Below are 21,910 nucleotides of genomic sequence, written 5' to 3' on the forward strand. Positions count from 1 at the left end.
ACCTGCCAAGAAAGAGGTTGTCAATTACATTAAGCAAAAAGTTTTTGTCCCAGATCAAGTTTGGGACAATTTTTTTTCTAATAACCATTATTTATAGCTTTTCTGGCACAAATATTCTGGAAGTAGAGAGTTACTTTTATTACCTAGGATTTCAAAAGTAGACAAAGTATAAGGGAAAAAAATGAACAGTAATATTTCACCTTTAAAATGGTTACTAATACAGGGAGGAAGCACAAACCAAAGAAAACACCCTGACTGGATCTCCTCTTTTTTGGAGAAACTGCTTCCCTAGCTTTTTGTACAGATTCAATATTTGTCAGCTGGAGCAACCAAAACTTTAGTCATCAATCTTAGTCAAAATTATTTCTACTTCTAAAGTGATTTCGTATATTACCAGCTGTGGGTGAAACAGAGGTTCCAAGGAAAAGGAGGTGTATTTGTTACATTTACCTAATGGACTATCATTGTTTTCCAATTTTTGGTTCATAAATCTAGTTTCCTTTCTTATCTAAAACCTAAGTTGCACACATTTTTCCAGGCCAGTGCATCCATGGGAAATACAACTTTTAGGTGTAAATGAGAGCAGTTTGGGGCTCTGAGTCCTTACCAGGGAAATTGACGTAACCCAAGTCTCCTCCTCCCACTCTGCAGTGTCCTCAACTTCCAATCCTGGGCGGACGTCAGCATTCTTCACAGAGGTTCTGGATACTTGTCACTTTGTGGCTTTAGCTCAAGAAATGTTATCAACTAATACTGTCTTTTTTCATTAAATAAAAAGCTCCTTGAAGAATCCACATCACAGCCACTTCTCTTTACGTGACCCGTGCTTTCGTTTGCTTTTCTCGACTGTCACACCTTCACCACGTGAAGGGGGTTCTGGGTTCCACGCTAAGGTGAAGACTTCCTCTTCCCCAGCTCTTTGCCGCAATCTTTCCCAGGCCAGAAAGCAGTTCTGTTTGTACCCAAAGTTTCATAATTTTGCATAACTTGCCCCCACCCAGCTGTTGGGGAAGGTAGTCCAGTAGTCTTGTTCCAGCTTCAGAGGTGGCACTAGGCCTCTCTCTGACCCGACAATGACGCTAAAGCTGGCTGCATGCCAAACTGCTGAGCTACACCCAGGCCAGCAGGGGTGGCGCCAGCACACACTGTAAACCATTAGATAAGACAGGGAGTAAGTCACGGGACTTCTTGCACCTTGAGGGTCTGGCCAGCCCCCCGGGATCAAGAACATTCCAAGACTTACGAGGTAAGACCAAGGCATTTATGACAACAGCCAGAGCTGCAAACTTGTACATACATTGTTATCAGCCTGCGACCTGGTGCTAAAAGCTGGGCTCCTTGGAGTGGCAAACTGAAGTCTCACCTGTGGGGTGGACGCACCGCCTGGGACCTTCCCAACTTGGACTCCAGATTGCTGTTCAAGGGACTTCCCAGCGCTGCTTGGATCTGGATGTAGGTGCTTCCCCAATTCAGTGACATACAAAGCTCTGTCTTTACTATTCTTTCTTAGTTAGTTATACTATTCTTTTCTTGATTAGTATACTGTAATCTTTGTTAATTCAATAAACTCTCTCTAAATTCTTGTTTAACTGAGTGTAGAGTGGTTATTTTGCCAGCGAATCCTACGAACCTTGAAACCGAAAGGAAGGCTTTCAGCAAAACACCAACCATGTGCACATATATATCCCATCCCTTAATTTTCTCCTGAATCATTGGGATAAGAAAAAAACTTGCCTTTTCTCCTCCTTCCATAAAACAAATATATCTGTGCATAGATATGGATACAAACACATCTTTTGTGTATATATAACATGCAGAAAGATTTTTACACCAGCGCCATCTGTGCCCTAGTTCAACCAGCCTAAAAATTTATTGCTCAACATACATGTCTGCAAAGTGTCATAAGTAATCATTTTTTTAACTGTCTTGGGGAAGAGCATGTAGTGAATGAATAGTATAAAAATTCCGAGGTCTTTTATGCCCTATAGCACCTCTATGTCCACGCACATCTCCTGACCCCCCAGCTATAGGAGAATCGTTGGGACTGGCAGCTAGGAACCGTCTTCTCCGAAGAGTCTCCTGGATGAATCCAAAACCATCAAAGAGCCTTTGGGAAGAATCTCCCCAAATCCCACCTTCTACAGTTGTAGGTCACTGCAAGCAAACTGAAGAGTTCACATTGCCTGACTCTTTGAAGTATTTGACGAAAGCCACTGGATGCCAAAGAATGAACTTAGCCTCGGCAGCAGAAATACATTTAAAATGCAGTGAATACGTCCTCTATGGGTTGCCAGATGGACTTCAGAAAAATGAAAGGAAAACTCGATAAAATCTTGTCCAATGAATAAAGTAAGAAAATGCATGTATCTAAGCGTCAAGATTTTATCCTCCTCCTCCTCATCCTCTGTGCTATTTTAAGGAGAAATGGGTCCTGGATAAATGAGGGGTCCCTGCTTGGATAGCTGTGGAGTAGGTGTGGGTGTGCAAGTTTGCTGAATTGCTCTGTGTAATAAAGTAAGGAGCCAATTGCAGTCTGGGGAAGCAGGAGAAATAAGAAACCTGAAAAATGGTGCAGGGTAGGGGGCTGCATGGGGTAATAGTGAAGGAAATTAATCCTATTGACTGTCTTCTGGAGACTAGAGGATTTGGGAGTTAGACCTGCCTGTTTTGAGAAATTTGCTGTAGGGTGGCTGATGTAAACATCTTACAAAGTTACTGCAATCTTTTCAATGAAATTTGCATAGCTCCCTGAGCTTTTCATTTGAGTGGATTATTTCTGGATAATTCGAATGTGTACTGGGTTCTCTGTTAAACTAGAGCAAAATGGGAAAAGCAATGCCCGCTTAGAGATATATTTTTATGTGGGAAATGAATTGATAGAAATTTACATTGCATCTTTTATTACAGTGTGCATTTGAACAGATTTTTTGACCACATTTTTTGCTTCTAACTAAATCAAATATATATGCTAGAAGCCACTTAAGATTCACTTCTAGGTATGCTAGCTGTTGTGTTAACTTGTCCATAAATTATTCATAACATCACCATTTACCAAAATAAATTTTTTAAGATGGAACCAATTTTAACAAATTGGGAGCAGAACTTGTTTTGCTAAAGAATAATATCAGGTAATGATATTTTACCAAAAATAACTATCAGGAAATAGTATTTTCTCAAGGGAAGAGAGACAGGTTATTATCTAGGAAAAGGGCCAATTAAATTAAAATTGTGAATGAGGACACACGTGTGCTTGAGTATAGCATTTACAATGTGATTACATAATGTGCATTTTATGGTCTAAGTATTGTCATTATTATTTTACGGTTGAGAAATTGAGTTTGAGAGTGTTCGCCCAAGGTCGCATAGCTCATCAGCCTCTGCCAAGACACTGGACAAATTGGAAAAAAGTTACTCTTTCTTGATGACTGCAGGTTGAATGTTGGCTGGGTTTCAGCCCTGTCACCCCTTCCAGACCTGGCATCTTTGCACATGACAAACATTGTTCAACTTATTCAACTTTTCTTGGCTGCCATGGGCTTTTGAGACCACCTGCTATGTTTGCTCTTCACCAAAGAGGAGGTGGAATCTATTTATAACTAATTGTTTTGGGCACAAGCACAGAAGCCAAATCATTTTCATGCTTTGACCTCTAAACAGGAGCCAATATTTCTTTTTTTTTATATTCTTTTTTTTTTTAACATCTTATTGGAGTATAATTGCTTTACAATGGTGTGTTAGTTTCTGCTTTATAACAAAGTGAATCAGTTATACATATACATATGTTCCATATCTCTTCCCTCTTGCATCTCCCTCTCTCCCACCCTCCCTATCCCACCCCTCTAGGTGGTCACAAAGCACTGAACTGATCTCCCTGTGCTATGCGGCTGCTTCCCACTAGCTATCTATTTTACGTTTGGTAGTGTATATTTGTCCATGCCACTTTCTCACTTTGTCACAGCTTACCCTTCCCCCTCCCCATATTCTCAAGTCCATTCTCTAGTAGGTCTGTGTCTTTATTCCCATCTTGCCCCTAGGTTCTTCATGACCATTTTTTTTTTTTCTTAGATTCCATATATACGTGTTAGCATATGGTATTTGTTTTTCTCTTTCTGACTTACTTCACTCTGTATGACAGACTCTAGGTCCATCCACCTCACTACAAATAACTCAGTTTTGTTTCTTTTTATGGCTGAGTAATATTCCATTGTATATATATGTGCCACATCTAATTTATCCATTCATCTGTCGATGGACACTTAGGTTGTTTCCATGTCCTGGCTATTGTAAATAGAGCTGCAATGAACATTTTGGTACATGACTCTTTTTGAATTATGGTTTTCTCAGGGTACGTGCCCAGTAATGGGATTGCTGGGTCGTATGGTAGTTCTATTTTTAGTTTTTTAAGGAACCTCCATACTGTTCTCCATAGTGGCTGTATCAATTTACATTCCCACCAACAGTGCAAGAGGGTTGCCTTTTCTCCACACCCTCTCCAGCATTTATTGTTTGTAGATTTTTTGATGATGGCCATTCTGACCGATGTGAGATGATATCTCATTGTAGTTTTGATTTGCATTTCTCTAATGATTAATGATGTTGAGCATACTTTCATGTGTTTGTTGGCAATCTGTATATCTTCTTTGGAGAAATGTCTATTTAGGTCTTCTGCCCTTTTTTGGATTGGGTTGTTTGTTTTTTTGATATTGCGCTGCAAGAGATGCTTGTAAATTTTGGAGATTAATCCTTTATCAGTTGCTTCATTTGCAAATATTTTCTCTCATTCTGAGGGTTGTCTTTTTGTCTTGTTTATGGTTTCCTTTGCTGTGCAAAAGCTTTTAAGTTTCATTAGGTCCCATTTGTTTATTTTTGTTTTTATTTCCATTTCTCTAGGAGGTGGGTCAAAAAGGATCTTGCTGTGATTTATGTCATAGAGTGTTCTGCCTATGTTTTCCTCTAACAGTTTGATAGTGTCTGGCCTTACATTTAGGTCTTTAATCCATTTTGAGTTTATTTTTGTGTATGGTGTTAGGGAGTGTTCTAATTTCATTCTTTTACATGTACCTGTCCAGTTTTCCCAGCACCACTAATTGAAGAGGCTGTCTTTTCTCCACTGTATATGCTTGCCTCCTTTATCAAAGATAAGGTGACCATATGTGCGTGGGTTTATCCTGTTCCATTGATCTATATTTCTGTTTTTGTGCCAGTACCATACTGTCTTGATTACTGTAGCTTTGTAGTATAGTCTGAAGTCAGGGAGCCTGATTCCTCCAGCTCCATTTTTCTTTCTCAAGATTGCTTTGGCTATTCGGGGTCTTTTGTGTTTCCATACAAATTGTGAAATTTTTTGTTCTAGTTCTGTGAAAAATGCCAGTGGTAGTTTGATAGGGATTGCACTGAATCTGTAGATTGCTTTGGGTAGTAGAGTCATTTTCACAATGTTGGGTCTTCCAATCCAAGAACATGGTATATCTCTCCATGTATTTGTATCATCTTTAATTTCTTTCATCAGTGTCTTATAATTTTCTGCATACAGGTCTTTTGTCTCCTTAGGTAGGTTTATTCCTAGATATTTTATTCTTTTTGTTGCAGTGGTAAATGCGAGTGTTTTCTTAATTTCACTTTCAGATTTTTCATCATTAGTGTATAGGAATGCTAGAGATTTCTGTGCATTAATTTTGTATCCTGCTACTTTACCAAATTCATTGATTAGCTCTAGTAGTTTTCTGGTAGCATCTTTAGGATTCTCTATGTATAGTATCATGTCATCTGCAAACAGTGACAGCTTTACTTCTTTTATGATTTGGATTCCTTTTATTTCTTTTTCTTCTCTGATTGCTGTGGCTAAAACTTCCAAAACTATGTTGACTAACAGTGGTGAGAGTGGGCAACCTTGTCTTGTTCTGATCTTAGTGGAAATGGTTTCAGTTTTTCACCACTGAGGACGATGTTGAGCCAATGTTTCTTAAATAACGATGATGATAACTCTGTGGAGCCAAAACTAATTTCATAGTAAGCATCCAGCGTCTCAATAAAACGTGAGAATCACTCACGATAAAACACAAATGTTTGTGAAATGGCGAATTACATCACCCGTTAGAGAAATATTTTCTGAAATAGCTTCCAGGCAAATGTGATTTGCCTAACAATCAAAATCTTGCCTCCCAGTAGGAGCCAAGTTATATAAGCAAGGGTTAATACTCTTATTTCCTTATCATCTGAACTATCATGAAAATGGAGAGATTGAGTTACTTTGGACGATTTCTCTTTTTTGACATAAGTGGATACAGATTTAATTTCACAAAAGTGTAGTTTGTGTAAGCATTTCCCTTTCTGTAATAATCCATCCCGAATGGGAATAAAGCATTTAACATAAGTGAATTTTCCTTATAAGTGAAACTTTCCAGTATAAAACTGAAACTTAAAATCTTTCTAAAGTATGTTATACTTTAACCTATTTTGTAAGACGATATTATGAAAGTAAGGTGATGTAATAGATTATAGGTCGTGACCTCAAAAAGAACTTGTTTTTGTTTTGTTTTGTTTTGTTTTTGGTGGTAGGGTGGTTGTTTTGTTTGCCTTAAATTATTTTCTTTCTCTGAGCTTCCGTTTCCCCCTCCATGAAATGGCTTCATGTGACTCACACGCTATTTTTTGTGATCTCTGCTTCTGTGTAATAAAAGTAGTAATATCACCAAACCGTGTGTATTTAATCAGCTCCATACATTCTCCAGGACTCAAATTGCCAGGGAATGGGTACCTTACTCAAGACTCTTGGATCAAGGGAAACCCCAAAGGAATTGTCTGCTTGAACAAGGGGAATGAGAAGGCATTAATTACAGGGAAAAGAAACAAAAGCACCAGCTTCAGTGCCACCTTCAGGCAAAGATTGGGACGAGTAGGAGAAGGCCGTTTGAAAGTGGTGTGGGTCTTCTGGACTTGGTGGCTGGGGACCCATGCCTCCTGCATCACTCAGCTTGTGTGGATGGGTGGGAATGTGTACACACACACACATCTATGAAATGATAGTACTTACCTTACAAGATTACTGTGAGGAATACATGAGATTATGTACAGATGTAATTTACCATCCAACTAGATGTGATGTCATCACTATTACTATTATACAATATTATCATAACAAACAGGTAGCATAGTGGCAGTAACATTACGTTTAAAGCCAGGATTTCAACTCTGCTATGTATTGGTTGTATAACCTTAAACAAGTCACTTATCTCCATTTGGCACATTCATTCATATCAAGCCCTGATTCAACTCTTTAGATACTGCTATCAGAATCATCTTTCCAAATTAAGAAATATCACTCTCCCTCGTAGAGTTGCCTAGAATAGCACTACCCTGTCTGCAAAGCTAAGTTCAAGCTCTGTAGTTGGGTACACAAGGCCCTTTCCAGTGTGGACCTTGCATTTCATTTTTCCAATCCCTGGTTGCTGTCTGTAACTTTTTAACATTTTCGTAGCATCTGTGGCCTTCAGTCACTACAATGAATTCCTTGCTACCCTCCCCGACATACATTTCTGCCCATTTGGGGCCAATCTCCACATTAGAAACAAAGTATTCTTTTTTTGAAAACAAATTGTTACTTCCTTTTTTAAATCTATCTACAATTGGGGCACTTCCCTGGTGGCACCCGTGGCTAAGACTCCACACTCCCAATGCAGGGGGCCCAGGTTGATCCCTGGTCAGGGAACTATATCCCACATGCCTGCTGCAACTAAGAGTTTGCATGCCACAACTAAGGAGCCCATGTGCCACAACTAAGGAGCTGGCGAGCCACAACTAAGTAGCCCTGGAATGGCAACTAAGGAGCCCGCCTGCTGCAACTAAGGAGTCCACCTGCCACAACTAAGAGCCCATGCAACCAAATAAATACATAAAATATTTAAATCTATCTACAAGCTGTTTCATTGTTGTTAAAGAAGAAAATTATTTTCATAGCATATGACGTTGTGAAAGGTCTGCCCCTACCTATGTGCTGGTCTTCCTTTCTTTCTACTTGTTGACACATGTTGGCTTACTGCGTACCAGGCACTAGTTCTTCTTGACGGTGTAGAGACTACTGTGGAGAACAAGGCAGTTCAGATCACCTGCTCTCACAGGACTTCCATTCTAGATGAGGGGCAGAGACAGAGGCATACATCATGTCAAAAGATAATGCAGACTAGAGGAAAGTAAGGAGGGCCAGGAGTGTTTCCTTTTAAATTACATAATCAAAGAAGACTTGAGCATTTGAGGCAAGACCTGAATGAGGAGAAGCAATGAGCCACAAGTCCATCTGGGGACAGAGCATTCAGACAGAGGGAAAACAGGTGTAAAGCTCAGGGACCTCTCACCCGAGTAAGTTCTGTTTCTACAGAACATCTTTCACTTTCCAGGTTTTCCATGCACTCGGATTACCTTCTGCTCCCTTAAATTTAATACCCCCTTCTCCATACTCACTTTTTATCTCACTTTGACTTTTTCTTCAGGTCTCAACTGAAACACCATTTTCTCAGAGGATAACTTCCTTGATCCCAAAGGTCTGTTATGTCCCATTGTTATTCACTTACAATGCACGTTGTAAATTTCCTTCATACATCGTCTCACCTTCACAGGTGCTTGCTCATTGCCCATCTGCCTTGCTGGACCGCTGGAGGGGGAAGCCTGGGTCTTTCTCATTCACCACCCCCTTCTCCACTGCCTTGGAGAGTTCCAGGTACCTATGGGAATTTAGTATTTACATCCTAAATGAATAAATAGAGTGTGAATGGCCTTGATGATAATCTGACAGTCTAACCTATGTGACCTTGGGCAGGGAGAGGAAATCATAAGTATTTCCTGAGCCTCAGGCTCCTTCTTTGAAATGTGGGGCAAGAATATGTGCCTGTTTTGTTTTGTAGATAAAAATGAAGGAGGGAAGGGAGGAGAAAAGGAAGGAGAGAGAGAGAAAGGCAGGAAGGCAGGAAGGAAACTGAGAAACGCTTTGAAAGTGTTCTGTTCCAGTTTATGAATGGAAGTCTACATTTAAGAGAAGATTAAACCCAGGCTAGATTTTCTTAGTTTTATTCTAATTGGAAGGAAAAGAATGACAGTCGCCTAACCCTATTGAATTGACTCAAGGGCAGAGAAACAAGACTTTACACTGTTTGTAGGTGGGTACAGGAAAGCATAGGAAACTAGAGTTGGAACAAATGAAACTGGAAAATAATGCTAAAAGTTAAGAAAAAGGATGATGAAGGCAAATGTCATCAACTTCTTTATTTATCATTCATCTTATTTTGCCCAGGAGTCTCTGAAATATCAAAACACTTCCAAAAAACTGCATTTCAAAAAGTAACTAGTCTCTCCATATTGATTATTTCTTTTTTTCTGAAGTGGTTAAAACATATTTTTTTAAAAATCCGATGAATTTTAATTTTTATTGTATCACACATGAATGTTCTTTTCTTTAAAGTAATAAATGTGTGCAACCTGGGAGACTCTGATCGGGAGGTTGCAAGTACAGTCCTTTATTTGGAGACCTTGGTTAGTTTCCATTTTGTATAAAAACACTGTCTTCTTTCTGTTTTGTATTAGGTTTGACAAAATAGGGTGCTGTGCATAAATAGAGCCATGGACGTTGTGGGTTTGCCGTGAGAACACCCTCATTGGTGGCTAGCCTTCAATGTCCTTAGCTCTAATCAGGAATGTCCAAAGCAACAGTGTGACAAGATGAGATACTTGTATTTGGAGTGTATTTTCTCATTTGTGAACTGAAAGCTGTCATGGGTTTTCTGGTGTTTTAGATTTCTTTTTATGGTCCTTGGAAAAACCCAATCCCAAGAATATTTCTGATGACGTGCATAACAGAAAGAAAAAAAAATGTTATTTGTCATGGATGTCCTACTCTTAAATCCTGTGGTATAATCCCTGCTGTTATTTGCCATTTAGCCTTCAGAAAGGAGGGCAGGTTCCTCTGTGCATTCTCGTAGCCAGTTTTTAAGCTTTCACTTCCAAATCCAATAACTTCTAAATACTGCAAATCTATTTGGATTTCAAACTTTTCATTTATTCTAATTCTGTTGAGGTTTTCTCCCTTTTTATTGAAGTTCTCTCTCTTTTTAATTCAAATTATCCCCCAAATGTTCCAACTTTTCTGCATTCATCTGTATAGGAAAGTCTTAAGTGCAAACTGTATTTCAGGGTAATTTAAGATAAGAACCAAACCAAATGGGTAAGGAAATTGTCACATTATCCTATATACTCTTTCCATCTGTTTGTATCCAAACAACACCTTCAATTACCATCTGTACGTAAGTGACTTTTTACGGGTTCAGGTGCTGGAAGCATGCCTGTAGCATCTTTAAACTTTGAAGCAAAGATGTCATAAGTAAATTCCAATGGTGGCTGCTTGATAGGAGCTCTGTCACAATTATTTTTTACTTTTAAATCCAATTTTAAGAGTATCCTTTTCATAAAATTAAACATATCAATTTTAAATGTAGAATTTGATAAACTTGGACAAACATATATGCCTGTGTTGTCAACGTGTGAATTAAATTTTATCCCCACTAAAATATCTCCTCTGTTCCTCTGCAGTCAGTCCAATCCTATACCAACCCCAGGTAACATCTAATCTCTCTGAGATTATAGATTGGTTTGGCCTGTCCTATAATTTCTTTTTTTTTTTTAAATATTTTTATTACTTTATTGAAGTGTAGTTGATTTACAGTGTTTCAGGTGTACAGCTAAGTAATTCAGTTATACGTAGACATATCTATTCTTTTTCAGATTTTTTTCATTTCCATTTTCATTATAATTTTTTACAAGTGGAATCATACACTGAATTTTATTTTGCATTTGGCTTCATTTGTTCAACAAGCTTTTCAAATTCACCCATCTCGTCGCATATATTCGTAGTTTGTTCCCTTTATTTCTAAGTAGTACAGTATTGACTTTATGGATATACCACAGCTTCTAGTTTTTGGTTATGATGAATAAAGCTTCAGGTACACATCCTTGTGTGGACAAAGTTTTATTTCTCTTGACTAAAATCTAGGAGTAAAATTCTTGGGCCATATGGTAAGTGTATGTGAAATTTAATAGATAACTGTCAAACAATTTTAAAATGGTTGTGCCATTTTACACTCCCAACAGCAGCGTATGCTGTTCGCAGTAACTCTACATTTCTACTAGATATTTGGTATGTTTTTATTTTAGTTATAACAAAATGTGCATAGTGGAATCTCACTATGATTTTTATTTACATTTTCCTCAGGACTACTGATGTTGAACATCTTTTTTTGTGTGTTTATTGACCAGTTATATATCTTTATCTTGAGGTGTCTATTCAAATATTTTGCCTGTTACAGCACGTTCCAAAAAGTCCCTTGCTCATTGCTAGTGCTCTATCAAATACGTGTTATTGAATTCTAGATCTGTATGGGAATATAAAATTTGTACAAAAAGCTAAAATCAAACCAGAAATTTTCCAAGAAGTTTGACGTTAAACAGAGAGGTAAATATAAAATGATACACTGAGAGAAAAGAAAAATGGCCAGAGAAATGTAAAGGCTACTGAATAGCTATGGCATAGGAAAAGTCTCCCAAAACTAAAAGTCTAATATGTTAACTGCTGGAACAATATAGAAGAAAAGCTTAGTATTACACAATCTCAATATTAAGGAAGAGAAATGTTGCCCTGATCACTCCTACTACTTTTCTTTTCTAGTGAGTCTAGCCTTTGAGTGTGTGCTGTTGATTGATGGCCTAGGGTTTAGGTTTAGAAACTGGAGGCTGAGTGAAATGACAAAAACAAACATAAACAAAAACTTTGAGCAGGAGAATTCTGCTTTGGCTCTACTTTCTGCTTAACAAATTTAATTTGCAAGACAAATAGTTAAGTGAGAATTCCTCTTCAGAAAGCCAGTGTGGAAATATATATATTTTTTCTGTTGTAAGGGATCCCTGTTTTAAAACATGGAGCTGGGAACAGCATTTTTTTGTACTCAATTTAATAATTAGGAATCATTCTTTTCAATGTTGTATAGTATTATTGCTATAGACAGCGCAACTGACCAAATATGAATTTTATTCAAAATCGATCTTGGTTTTAATGTATTTGCTGCAAAGAGCAACTCAGTAAGTAAATGAATAAAACAAAAGGTATTGACTTCACATTTCTTTCTGTATTTCACAGTGACAGCCATAGTCATTTTATGCTTCTCGCATGAATTTAACTATGTGCCTTAGTTATGTTTTCATTTTATATTTTAAATTCACATAAGAAATTTTGTCATTTTGTCTTACTACATATTTAATTTCATCATATTTCTTTTCTCCAAAGATATTTACTCATTTCTCAGCCTTTCAGTATGTAAGAATGAGCAGATATGTAAATGATACCTTGATAAAATGAATTAGGATGAAACTGCATAATTTTGAAAATGAAACAGTCAATAATAAATATAATAGAAAAACCTAGGTCTGAAATCATCTTGGGGTGTATAATTGGAATGAAAATTGAAGGAGAAATAATAGGCATAAATGTCCAAAGTAAAAGAAACCTGCAAAGAATTAATTATGTTTTTCTCACTTGAAAGAAAACAACTAAAAAGAACCCATCAAATAGATATTTGAAAGATTCTTACTCAGATCAAAGCTAACTATTTGTTATGTTTTTAACAGAATTAACTTGTCCTTTTCATCTTAAATTTTTGAGTGTCAATAAGCTGAGCAAGACCGTATTTTCTGACTAAATATATGTCTGACAATACTTCATTTTTTTTGCATTTGTGCATTGAAAGTTAGCAATGCTCTAATGATTAAAATGCCATCCAAAGTTGGGTACTCACAGTAGCTGATTTCAAGTCTTAAAACTACAGTCAATCAAGGAAGTGTGGTATTGGAGAAAGACTAGATACATAAATCAATGGGACAATAAGGTCCAGAGATAAAACGTTCACACAAATATGTGATTAACTGATTTTCAGTAAAGGTGCAAAGTCAATTCAGTGAAGAATAGTCTTTCCAGCAAATGGTTCTGAGACAATTAGACATCCATATGCAAAAAAAAAAAGAAAAGGAACCTCAACCCATACCTCACACTATATACAAAAATACAGTGTACTTCGTATTTCAGATAATATACTTTATCTCTAATAGTTCCATTTGGCTTTATTTATATTTTTATTTCTCTCCTAATCATTCCTAAGTTTTCCTCTATATTCTTAAAATATAGATCATATTAACACAGATTTTTACCTCATCATCTATTAAATGCATCGTCTGATATTTCAGTGTCTTTTCTATTAGTTGACTTTTCTTCAGATTGCACATAGGTCATCTTTCTCTGCTTTGCATGCTTCGTGCTTTGTTTTTAATTGGTTGCTGTGCACTGTGAATTTCAATTTGTTGGGTCCTGGGTGTTGTGTTGTTCCTTTAAACACTGTTGGGGTTTCTTCTGGGACACAGTTAAGTCCCTTTGAATCAGTTTGGTTCTTTAAGGCTTGCATTTAAGATTTGCTAGGACAAGTTCAGAGAAACTTTTAGTATGTGGCTGGGTCCCACTAAAAAGCGATACCACTTTTGGGACTGTGCCTAAAGCTCCATATGTCTAGAGGCCTTTTGACTGGTGCAAACACAAACTGTTCCCATCCCTGTAGAAACTCAGAGAATTTGTTCGGCTTACTGCTCACCTGTGGCATCCATGGATAAATCGGTACTCGGTCTGAGACTCGAAGGCAACCCTCTTAACATGTCTGGGTAGCTCCCTCTCCCTGTAGTTTCTTTCCCTGAGAGATTCTGCCCCACAAGTTTTAGGCAACTTAACTGCCCTGAAATCTAATCTCTTCTTAATTCAGCAAGACTGCCTGACTCACTTTGTTTCCCTTCTCTTCACTGTGGTCTGGAAAGTGCCTCAAGAAAGCAAAGTAATTATAGGACTCACCTCAGTCCTGTTTTCTCAAAGGGCATAGTGTTACACTGCCTCTGGTCCGATATCTGACAAAAATGTTGTTTTATACGTGTTTTATCTGGTTTTCTAGTTGTTTAATGTGGGAGGGTAAGTCTGGTCCCATTTCTGTCTTCAGTACCAGAATCAGAAGTCCTCTGCAACTTTTAATATACAGAGAATATGCATTTGCAATCATCACTGACATGAATGAATGAATGAATGAATGAATAAGTGAATCACTGACTCAATAAGAAAGTATTGTGTACTGTATTTCCAATATGTACTCTGTTCTTTGCTGTGTGCTAATATAGCATATATGTGTCCCAGCCTTGCTGGTGGAGTTTTCCATCTATTTAGGGTTACCAAACTATCAAATGGTTTAATGACATGGTAATTATGCGTTAATTCATTCTGTGTAGCTTAAAAGTTCATTGGTGGTACAAGAAATGTAATGATTACTACAGATTGGAGTGGCTACGGTTGCATGAACAAAGTAGAACTTTGATTAGACCTTGAACTACGGATGATAGATGAGGTCAAAAAAGGGGGGAGGCCGGCCAGTGGAAGATATATGATACCTGAATGCATTGTATCAGGGGTACGGGGTGGGGAGGTGGATGTGGTGGACGCCTGGAGAAGAGGAGCCTGATACGAGAAAGCATTGTTACACAACAACGTCGACAACAAAGCAGGCATGAAAAAGAAAATTAGGGCTTTAAAACTATCAGTGTTACCTTTGAAGTGTAACCGCAGGCGGTTATTTAACCTCTTTTAACTTCTACTTTTCATCTGTAGCCCCACTTTTTCTACAATATTACAAAGACCTCGGTGTATCCAGTAGGCAGTATTAAGGGAACACCCCCATTGGTTATAGTCATGTATTATTTAAAAATGTAACCATTTCATATCCACTCTCAGGAACACACAGATTTGAGACTAAGATAAAAATGATCACACGCTCCTCTATGCTTGAATTTAGTTCGTTACATATTTGACACTGATGTTACTCATTTATGTCTCAGACATAAAGCCTGAGAGCTCTGCTTTTCTTATCATGTTGATTCCCTACTTTAATTTTATTTTTTGATAAAAATTGTATATATTTAAGGTGTACAGCATGACTTGACATGCATGTACATAGTAAAATGATTACTACAATCAAGCTAATTAATGTATCTTCTCTTCACATAGTTACGTTTTGTGTGTGTTTGATAAGGGCACCCGAAATCTACTCTCTCAGCAGATTTCCAGTCTTCCACACAGTATCACAAACTATAGTCATCATGCTGTACATTAGCTCTCTAGACTTATTTATCCTACGTAACTGTAACTTTGTACCTGTTGATCAGTATCTCCTCATTTCTCCCACCTCCCTGCCCCTGGTAACCATTGTTCTACTTTCGGCTTCTATGTAGCTGAATTTTTTAGATTCCACATATAGGTGAGGTCATGCATTTTTTTCTTTCTGGGTCTGGCTTATGTCACTTACCATAATATTTTCTAGGTTCCTCTATAATGGCAAGATGCCCTTTTTTTAATGAATAATGTAATATTCGTGTGTGTGTGTATATTATACATCTTCTTTATCTGTTCATCTTTCAATGGACACTTATGTTGTTTCCATAACTTGGGTATCATGAATAATGCTGCAGTGAACATGGGAGTGCAGATATCTCCTTGAAATACTGATTTGGCCTTGGCAATACATTAATATTTCGCTATGACATCAAAAGCTCAGGCAATGAAAGCAAAGATAAACAAGTGGGGCTACATCAAACTAAAAAGCTTCTGCACAGCAAAGGAAATAATCAACAAAATGAAAAGACAACTATGGAACGGGAGAAAATGTCTGCAAACCACGTATCTAGTAAGGAATTAATATCCAAAATATATGAGACTCATATAACTCAAGAACATAAAAACAACCTGATTTAAAAATGGGTAAAGGACCTGAATAGACGTTTTTTCCAAAGTGGATGTGTAAATGGCCAATAGGTATATGAAAAGATGCATCATATCACCAATTATCAGGGAAATGTAGATCAAAACAACAGTGCAATATCATTCACCCCTATTAGGATGGCTATCATAAAAAAAATAAGTAAATGGTGATGCGGATGTGGAGAATAGGAAATCCTTGTACACTGTTAGTGGGAGTGGCAATTTATATGGTGCAGCCACTATGGAAAACAGTATGGAAGTTTCTCAAAAAGTAAAAGAACTACCATATAATTCAGCAATCCCTTTTTTATATACCCAAAGGAAAAGACCAAGATCCTTCCTTTTTTTTTTTTTTTTGTATATTTATCTATTTATTTATTTTGGCTGCATTGGGTCTTTGTTGCTGCGTGCGGGCTTTCTCTAATTGCGGCGAGTGGGGGCTACTCTTCGTTGTGGTGCGTGGGCTTCTCATTGCGGTGGCTTCTCTTGTTGCGGAGCACAGGTTCTAGGACCGCGGGCTTCAGTAGTTGTGGCAGGTGGGCTCTGTAGTTGTGGCTCGCGGGCTCTAGAGGGCAGGCTCAGTAGTTGCGGCACATGGGCTTAGTTGCTCCACAGCATGTGGGATCTTCCAGGACCAGGGCTTGAACCCATGTCCCCTGCATTGGCAGGCGGATTCTTAACCACTGCGCCACCAGGGAAGTCCCACCGAGATCCTTACTTTTAAAGTTTCCTCATTTAAAGAGACTTCTGGTTACGTGGAAGATAAGAGAACACATGGGTGATTACCAGAGAGGAAGGTGGTGGGGGGCGTGAGAGAAATAGGTGATGGAGATTAAGAGGTACACACTTTATTTACAAAATAAATGAGCCACGGGTATTAAATGTACAGTGTGGGAGTATAGTCAATAATAATGTAATATCATTGTATGGTTACACATGATAACTAAACTTATCATGGTGAGCATTTTGTAATGTGTAGAAACATGGAATCACTACGTTGTGCACCAGAAACTAACATAGTGTTGTCAGTCAGTTATACTTCAAAAACAAGCAAAGAAACAAACAAACTCTTAGAAAAAGATCAGATTTATGGTCACTGGAAGTAGGGGGTAGAAGGAGGGGGAATTGGAGGAAGGTGGTCAAAGGGTACAAACTTCCGGTTATAAGGTAAATAAGTACTAGGGATGTCATGTACGACATGACTAATGTAATGAACACTGCTGTATGTTGCATATGAAGGTGGTTAAGAGAGTAGATCCCAAGAGTTCTCATCACAAGGAGAAATATTTTCTTCGTTTTACTTAGAATCCCTATGAGAGGGTGGATGTTCAGTAAACTTGCGGTAATCATTGGTAATGATGTATATAAGTCAAATCATTATGCTGAACACTTTAAAGTTATACAGTGCTGTATGTCAATTATATCCCATTAAAACTGGAAGGAAAAAAAAGGCCATCACAAACTGACATTAGATACTTAAAAATATTTTGTACAAGATTTGAAGTGCAAAAGCCAATCATTTTCATTTTCTTGGGTAAAGAAAACCATAAGGGTAGAACGTTGTGGGTACCTCCTGAATTACTGCTACTACCAGTGTTTCTGTCATTTTCAGATGTAGCAACCTCCGATAAATTGGTTTTAACTGTAGTAATTTGTGTCATACTTAGCGTTGAGAGAGTTCTACTTGCCAAGTCACTCTAGCACTTCTAGGCTGGCATTGTTGAAATATGGCTTTCAGAATTCTCTCCAGGAATCTTCCAGTGCCCAGCACAGTACATTAAGTCTTTTCCCCCCTAACTTATAAATGTAATGGGAATATGGACAAGACTTAATTTTTCATATTCACTGCATGGGTCTATAAACTTATTACAACAATGCCCCACATATTTTTTAACTTTATTTCAGAAAACTTCAGAGAGCTGTCAGCATAAATTTAAACATCTATAGTCATGCTATTATCCTTTTGTGGGGAGTTGGATTTTTTAAAATTAATTTTTAGTGGATATAGTTGCTTTACAATGTTGTGTTATTTTCCACTGTACAGCAAAGTGAATCAGCTATATGTATACATATATCCCCTCTTTTTTGGATTTCCTTCCCATTTAGGTCACCACAGAACATTGAGTAGAGTTCCCTGAGCTATATAGCAGGTTCTCATTAGTTATCTCTTTTATACATAGTATCAATAGTGTATATATGTCAATCGCAATCTCCCAATTCATCCACCCCCATTTTTCCCCCTTGGTATCCATACTGGAGGGAGTTGGATTGATGTTTAGGAATATTCAACATTTATTGGATCCAAGACTGGCAAATAAATTATATATGCATGCTGAATAAATTATGAAATAAACAACAACAAAACAAAACAAATCTATAGGAGATTAAAGATTTTGTTTGACACCTTAATTTCAGGAGTCAATCCAGATGGAATAGTTCCAGGGCACACTTGATCAAAATAGCATAAAGTAGCTGCTAGTAATGACCCTACCATGAAATATAGTACTTGATTAAACATGTACTTTGTGATGTGCTTATTATAACGTCTCATAATTTTGTAGCTACATGTTATGACTTGATGTACTACGTGTCATTCATAGTATTTACCTTGAATTTTCTTGTATAGATAACTAGAAATTGTTTTAATATAGATACCACACATTTAATAATAATTCAGAATAATTTTTATGAAAATGAGTTCCTAGTTTTTCCCATCATATTACCTCATTTGAGCCTTCTAGGTTTCTCCTTATAAAATGTGTTTCATATTATCATACTTACTTACAGTACATTCCCAGCCTACCGTGGCGTAAACCTCTAAAATTTATTGCATAGTATGAATTCACTGAACATCTTCTTTATCTATGTCTCTGTTTTTTTTCCCTTACCACATTCTTATTTTTATACCCTTCTTCCTCCCAGAAGTTCCCACTGCTAACAACTGTTAGAAAACATCTGAAGCTGAAAAGGGCACAATTAGGTACAGGGAATAAAGATTGAGTTTGGCTTGCCCGAGGCTGAACATTTTTCAGAAATGTGGACAGTTTAAAAAAAATTTTTTTTATTTTTTTAACATCTTTATTGGAGTATAATTGCTTTACAATGGTGTGTTAGTTTCTGCTGTATCACAAAGTGAACCAGCTATACGTATACATATATCCCCATATCCCCTCCCTCTTGCATCTCCCTCCCACCCTCCCTATCGCACCCCTCTAGGCGGTCACAAAGCACCAAGCTGATCTCCCTGTGCTATGCAGCTGCTTCCCACTAGCTATCTATTTTGCATTTGGTAGTGTAATATATGGACAGTTTTATTTAAGTGAAAGAATCAGGAGAACTGACATGGTGGTACGTTAGCTAAGAAAATGGAGAAAAGTAGGAAAAAGAATAGCAAAAAACTAGTATACTGTGTGTTTATAAAAGTTTGGTTGCAAATCACAGTGATAGGAAAGTCTCCCTGCTATGAACACTCTTTTCCCAACTATCTCATTATCAATACCTTTGCCACAATGATAAATATTTATTCATAAGTCCTTCCTTTCATTTGATCTACTGAAAGCATATCTGACACATTAAATACTTCATAGCCATTAACTTGTAGTTGAATTTCTCTGTTTTCCTTCTTAGCTCTCTAGAAATGTCTAGAACACTTTGAAATCTATTGGGAGCCACCCCACCCGTGTCTCCTGTCTCAGATACAAAACATTTCCACATGTACTGTAGGTGTAGGCTCAGGTAAACATACTGTGAAAGTTAAAAGTATGAAGCTTGGTCTAACGCGTACCTTTGTGTATATTATGTCTCTTCCCATCCCAGCCGCTCCTTATACTAAACACTAAACTCTACAGGTGTTCTGGATCTTATGGCATGATGATGCAGGGTCTAATTCTGAGGATGCATGTTTAAAACTTGTGCATTCAGGTGTTATCTCCTACCACTTGTTGATTTACGACTAAACTAAAAAGAGTGATTTATGTATCAGCAAATCTACTTATTATTCACAATGGGAGATAAATCGAAATCCTTGCAAAGATATCCGTTTTCCAGTATCTTGGGACTTGGAAAGCTTTATCACTAAGTGGAAAGTTGCTACCTGAGCAAGGACTTTTTGATTAGTAGCTCGATGTCCTTAAAGAATCTTTCATCAAGCTGAGAGTTCGGTGAGTCATCTCCTCCTACCACAGAATTCAACCTTTCATGCTGTTGAAAATATATATGCTAGGATGTTTCTTGTCGGAAATCATCAAGATATGTGGGAAAATTACTTGACACCACACCATTCTCTATTTACAGGTACCGCGAGGATCACCATCATTTTTTTTTTAACATCTTTATTGGAGTATAATTGCTTTGCAATGGTGTGTTAGTTTCTGCTTTATAACAAAGTGAATCAGTTATACATATACATATGTCCCCATATCTCTTTCCTCTTGCATGTCTCTCCCTCCCACCCTCCCTATCCCACACCTCTAGGTGGTCACAAAGCACTGAGCTGATCTCCCTGTGCTATGCGGCTGCTTCCCACTAGCTATCTATTTTACGTTTGGTAGTGTATATATGTCCATGCCACTCTCTCACTTTGTCACAGCTTACCCTTCCCCCTCCTCATCATCATCATTTTTATTGGGTCTTGTTACCCATTCTGATTTTTTTTTTTAATACACCATCTTCTTTTCTTTTCTTTTCTTTTTAATTTTTATTTATTTATTTATGGCTGCGTTGGGTCTTCATTGCTGTGCATAGGCTTTCTCTAGCTGCAGCGAGCGGGGGCTACTCTTTGTTGCGGTGCGCGGGCTTCTCACTGGGCTTCTCACTGTGGTGGCCTTTGTCGTGGAGCATGAGCTCTAGTTGCGCAGGCTTCCGTAGTTGTGGCACATGGGCTTAGTTGCTCCACGGCATGTGGGATCTTCCCGGACCAGGGCTTGAACCCGTGTCCCCTGCATTAGCAGGCGGATTCTTAACCACTGAGCCACCAGGGAAGTCCTGGTTACCCATTCTTAATTGTTTCTCAATGACCATAATATTCAATTGAATTCAGAAAATACAGATTTAGAACCATGGCCTTTAGATCCAAAAGAGTATTGAATACTCATAGTGACATCATCCCAGTCTCTCAGAAAACAGTTCACCCTTGAATAACACCAGTTTGAACTGGCAGGTCCACTTACATGCAGATTTTTAAAATAAGTACAGCAGTACTACACGATATGCGGTTGGTTGAATCCATGGAGACAGAACAGCAAATACAGATGGTCCACTATGGAACTTCAGCATCTGTGGATTTTGGTATCCACGGCAGGTCCTGGAACCAGCCCCCCGCTGATGCCAGGGGACGACGGTACCTATGATTTTGGCCACTGCTGTTGCCGACAGTTCCGTTCTTTACTGACTGAGGTCACATAGAAATCACCAACTGTGCATAGTTCTTCTCTCTTGTCTCAGGCTTTCTCTGCAACAGTGGGTTCCTCCTGTGCTCCGATCTAAGCCAAAGAGCAGCCCAGAAGTGTGGGAGGGTTTTCTCCTTCAGGGATAATGCTCACCCAACAGGAAACAATAGCCAGAATGATTGTCCTTTGCACAATCCTGTCTTGAAGGTATTTTTAAACTATTCCAAGATCCAGTGAGGTTGGTACAGGAGCACTTTTGTTAGACTTTCTTCTAATGGTCTCACTCGTGCTGCTCCCTACTGCTGCTTCTTTGAATTACATCTCCCATCCCCCAAACTGTGGGCAACATAAGCCTGCTTCAAGCTCTACTTTTAAGGGAATCCACCTTAAGAAAGAGAGAAACCTTAGGAATCATTTAATGCAATTTTTCCCCTTTCTAGTGGAGGAAACAAAGAACAAGAGAATTTAAGTTACTTGGTTAAAGACGTAAAATACTGATAAAACTCGTACTAGAGCAAGTATCTATAGCTTCAATTTTACGAGTTATTATCACACGTGTTTCTGAACTAATGTTCACGAGATAGGAGATTCGTCCTTGCCGTGTATGTAATATCAATCCTGATAATTTCTCAATAAATATATATTACCTATG

The 21,910-nt window shown here is 38.0% G+C and overlaps 1 long non-coding RNA gene across 3 annotated transcripts in view; it reads left to right on the plus strand.

Annotated features, from left to right (window-relative positions):
• The window catches only part of LOC309637335, a 229,380-nt gene that overhangs the window by 54,090 nt on the left and 153,380 nt on the right, over positions 1-21,910 (plus strand). For 2 of the 3 annotated variants that reach the window (XR_014250485.1, XR_014250486.1), the window contains exon 1: positions 5,463-8,713. The exons of the other annotated variant lie outside the window; for it this stretch is intronic. This is a non-coding gene — a long non-coding RNA (uncharacterized lncRNA). Of the gene's footprint in view, positions 1-5,462; positions 8,714-21,910 lie in introns of those variants that run through there. 3 annotated transcript variants of the gene reach the window in all.

The sequence above is a fragment of the Balaenoptera physalus genome (assembly GCF_965194825.1).
Source record: "Balaenoptera physalus genome assembly, chromosome: 11".
NCBI lineage: Eukaryota > Metazoa > Chordata > Mammalia > Artiodactyla > Balaenopteridae > Balaenoptera > Balaenoptera physalus.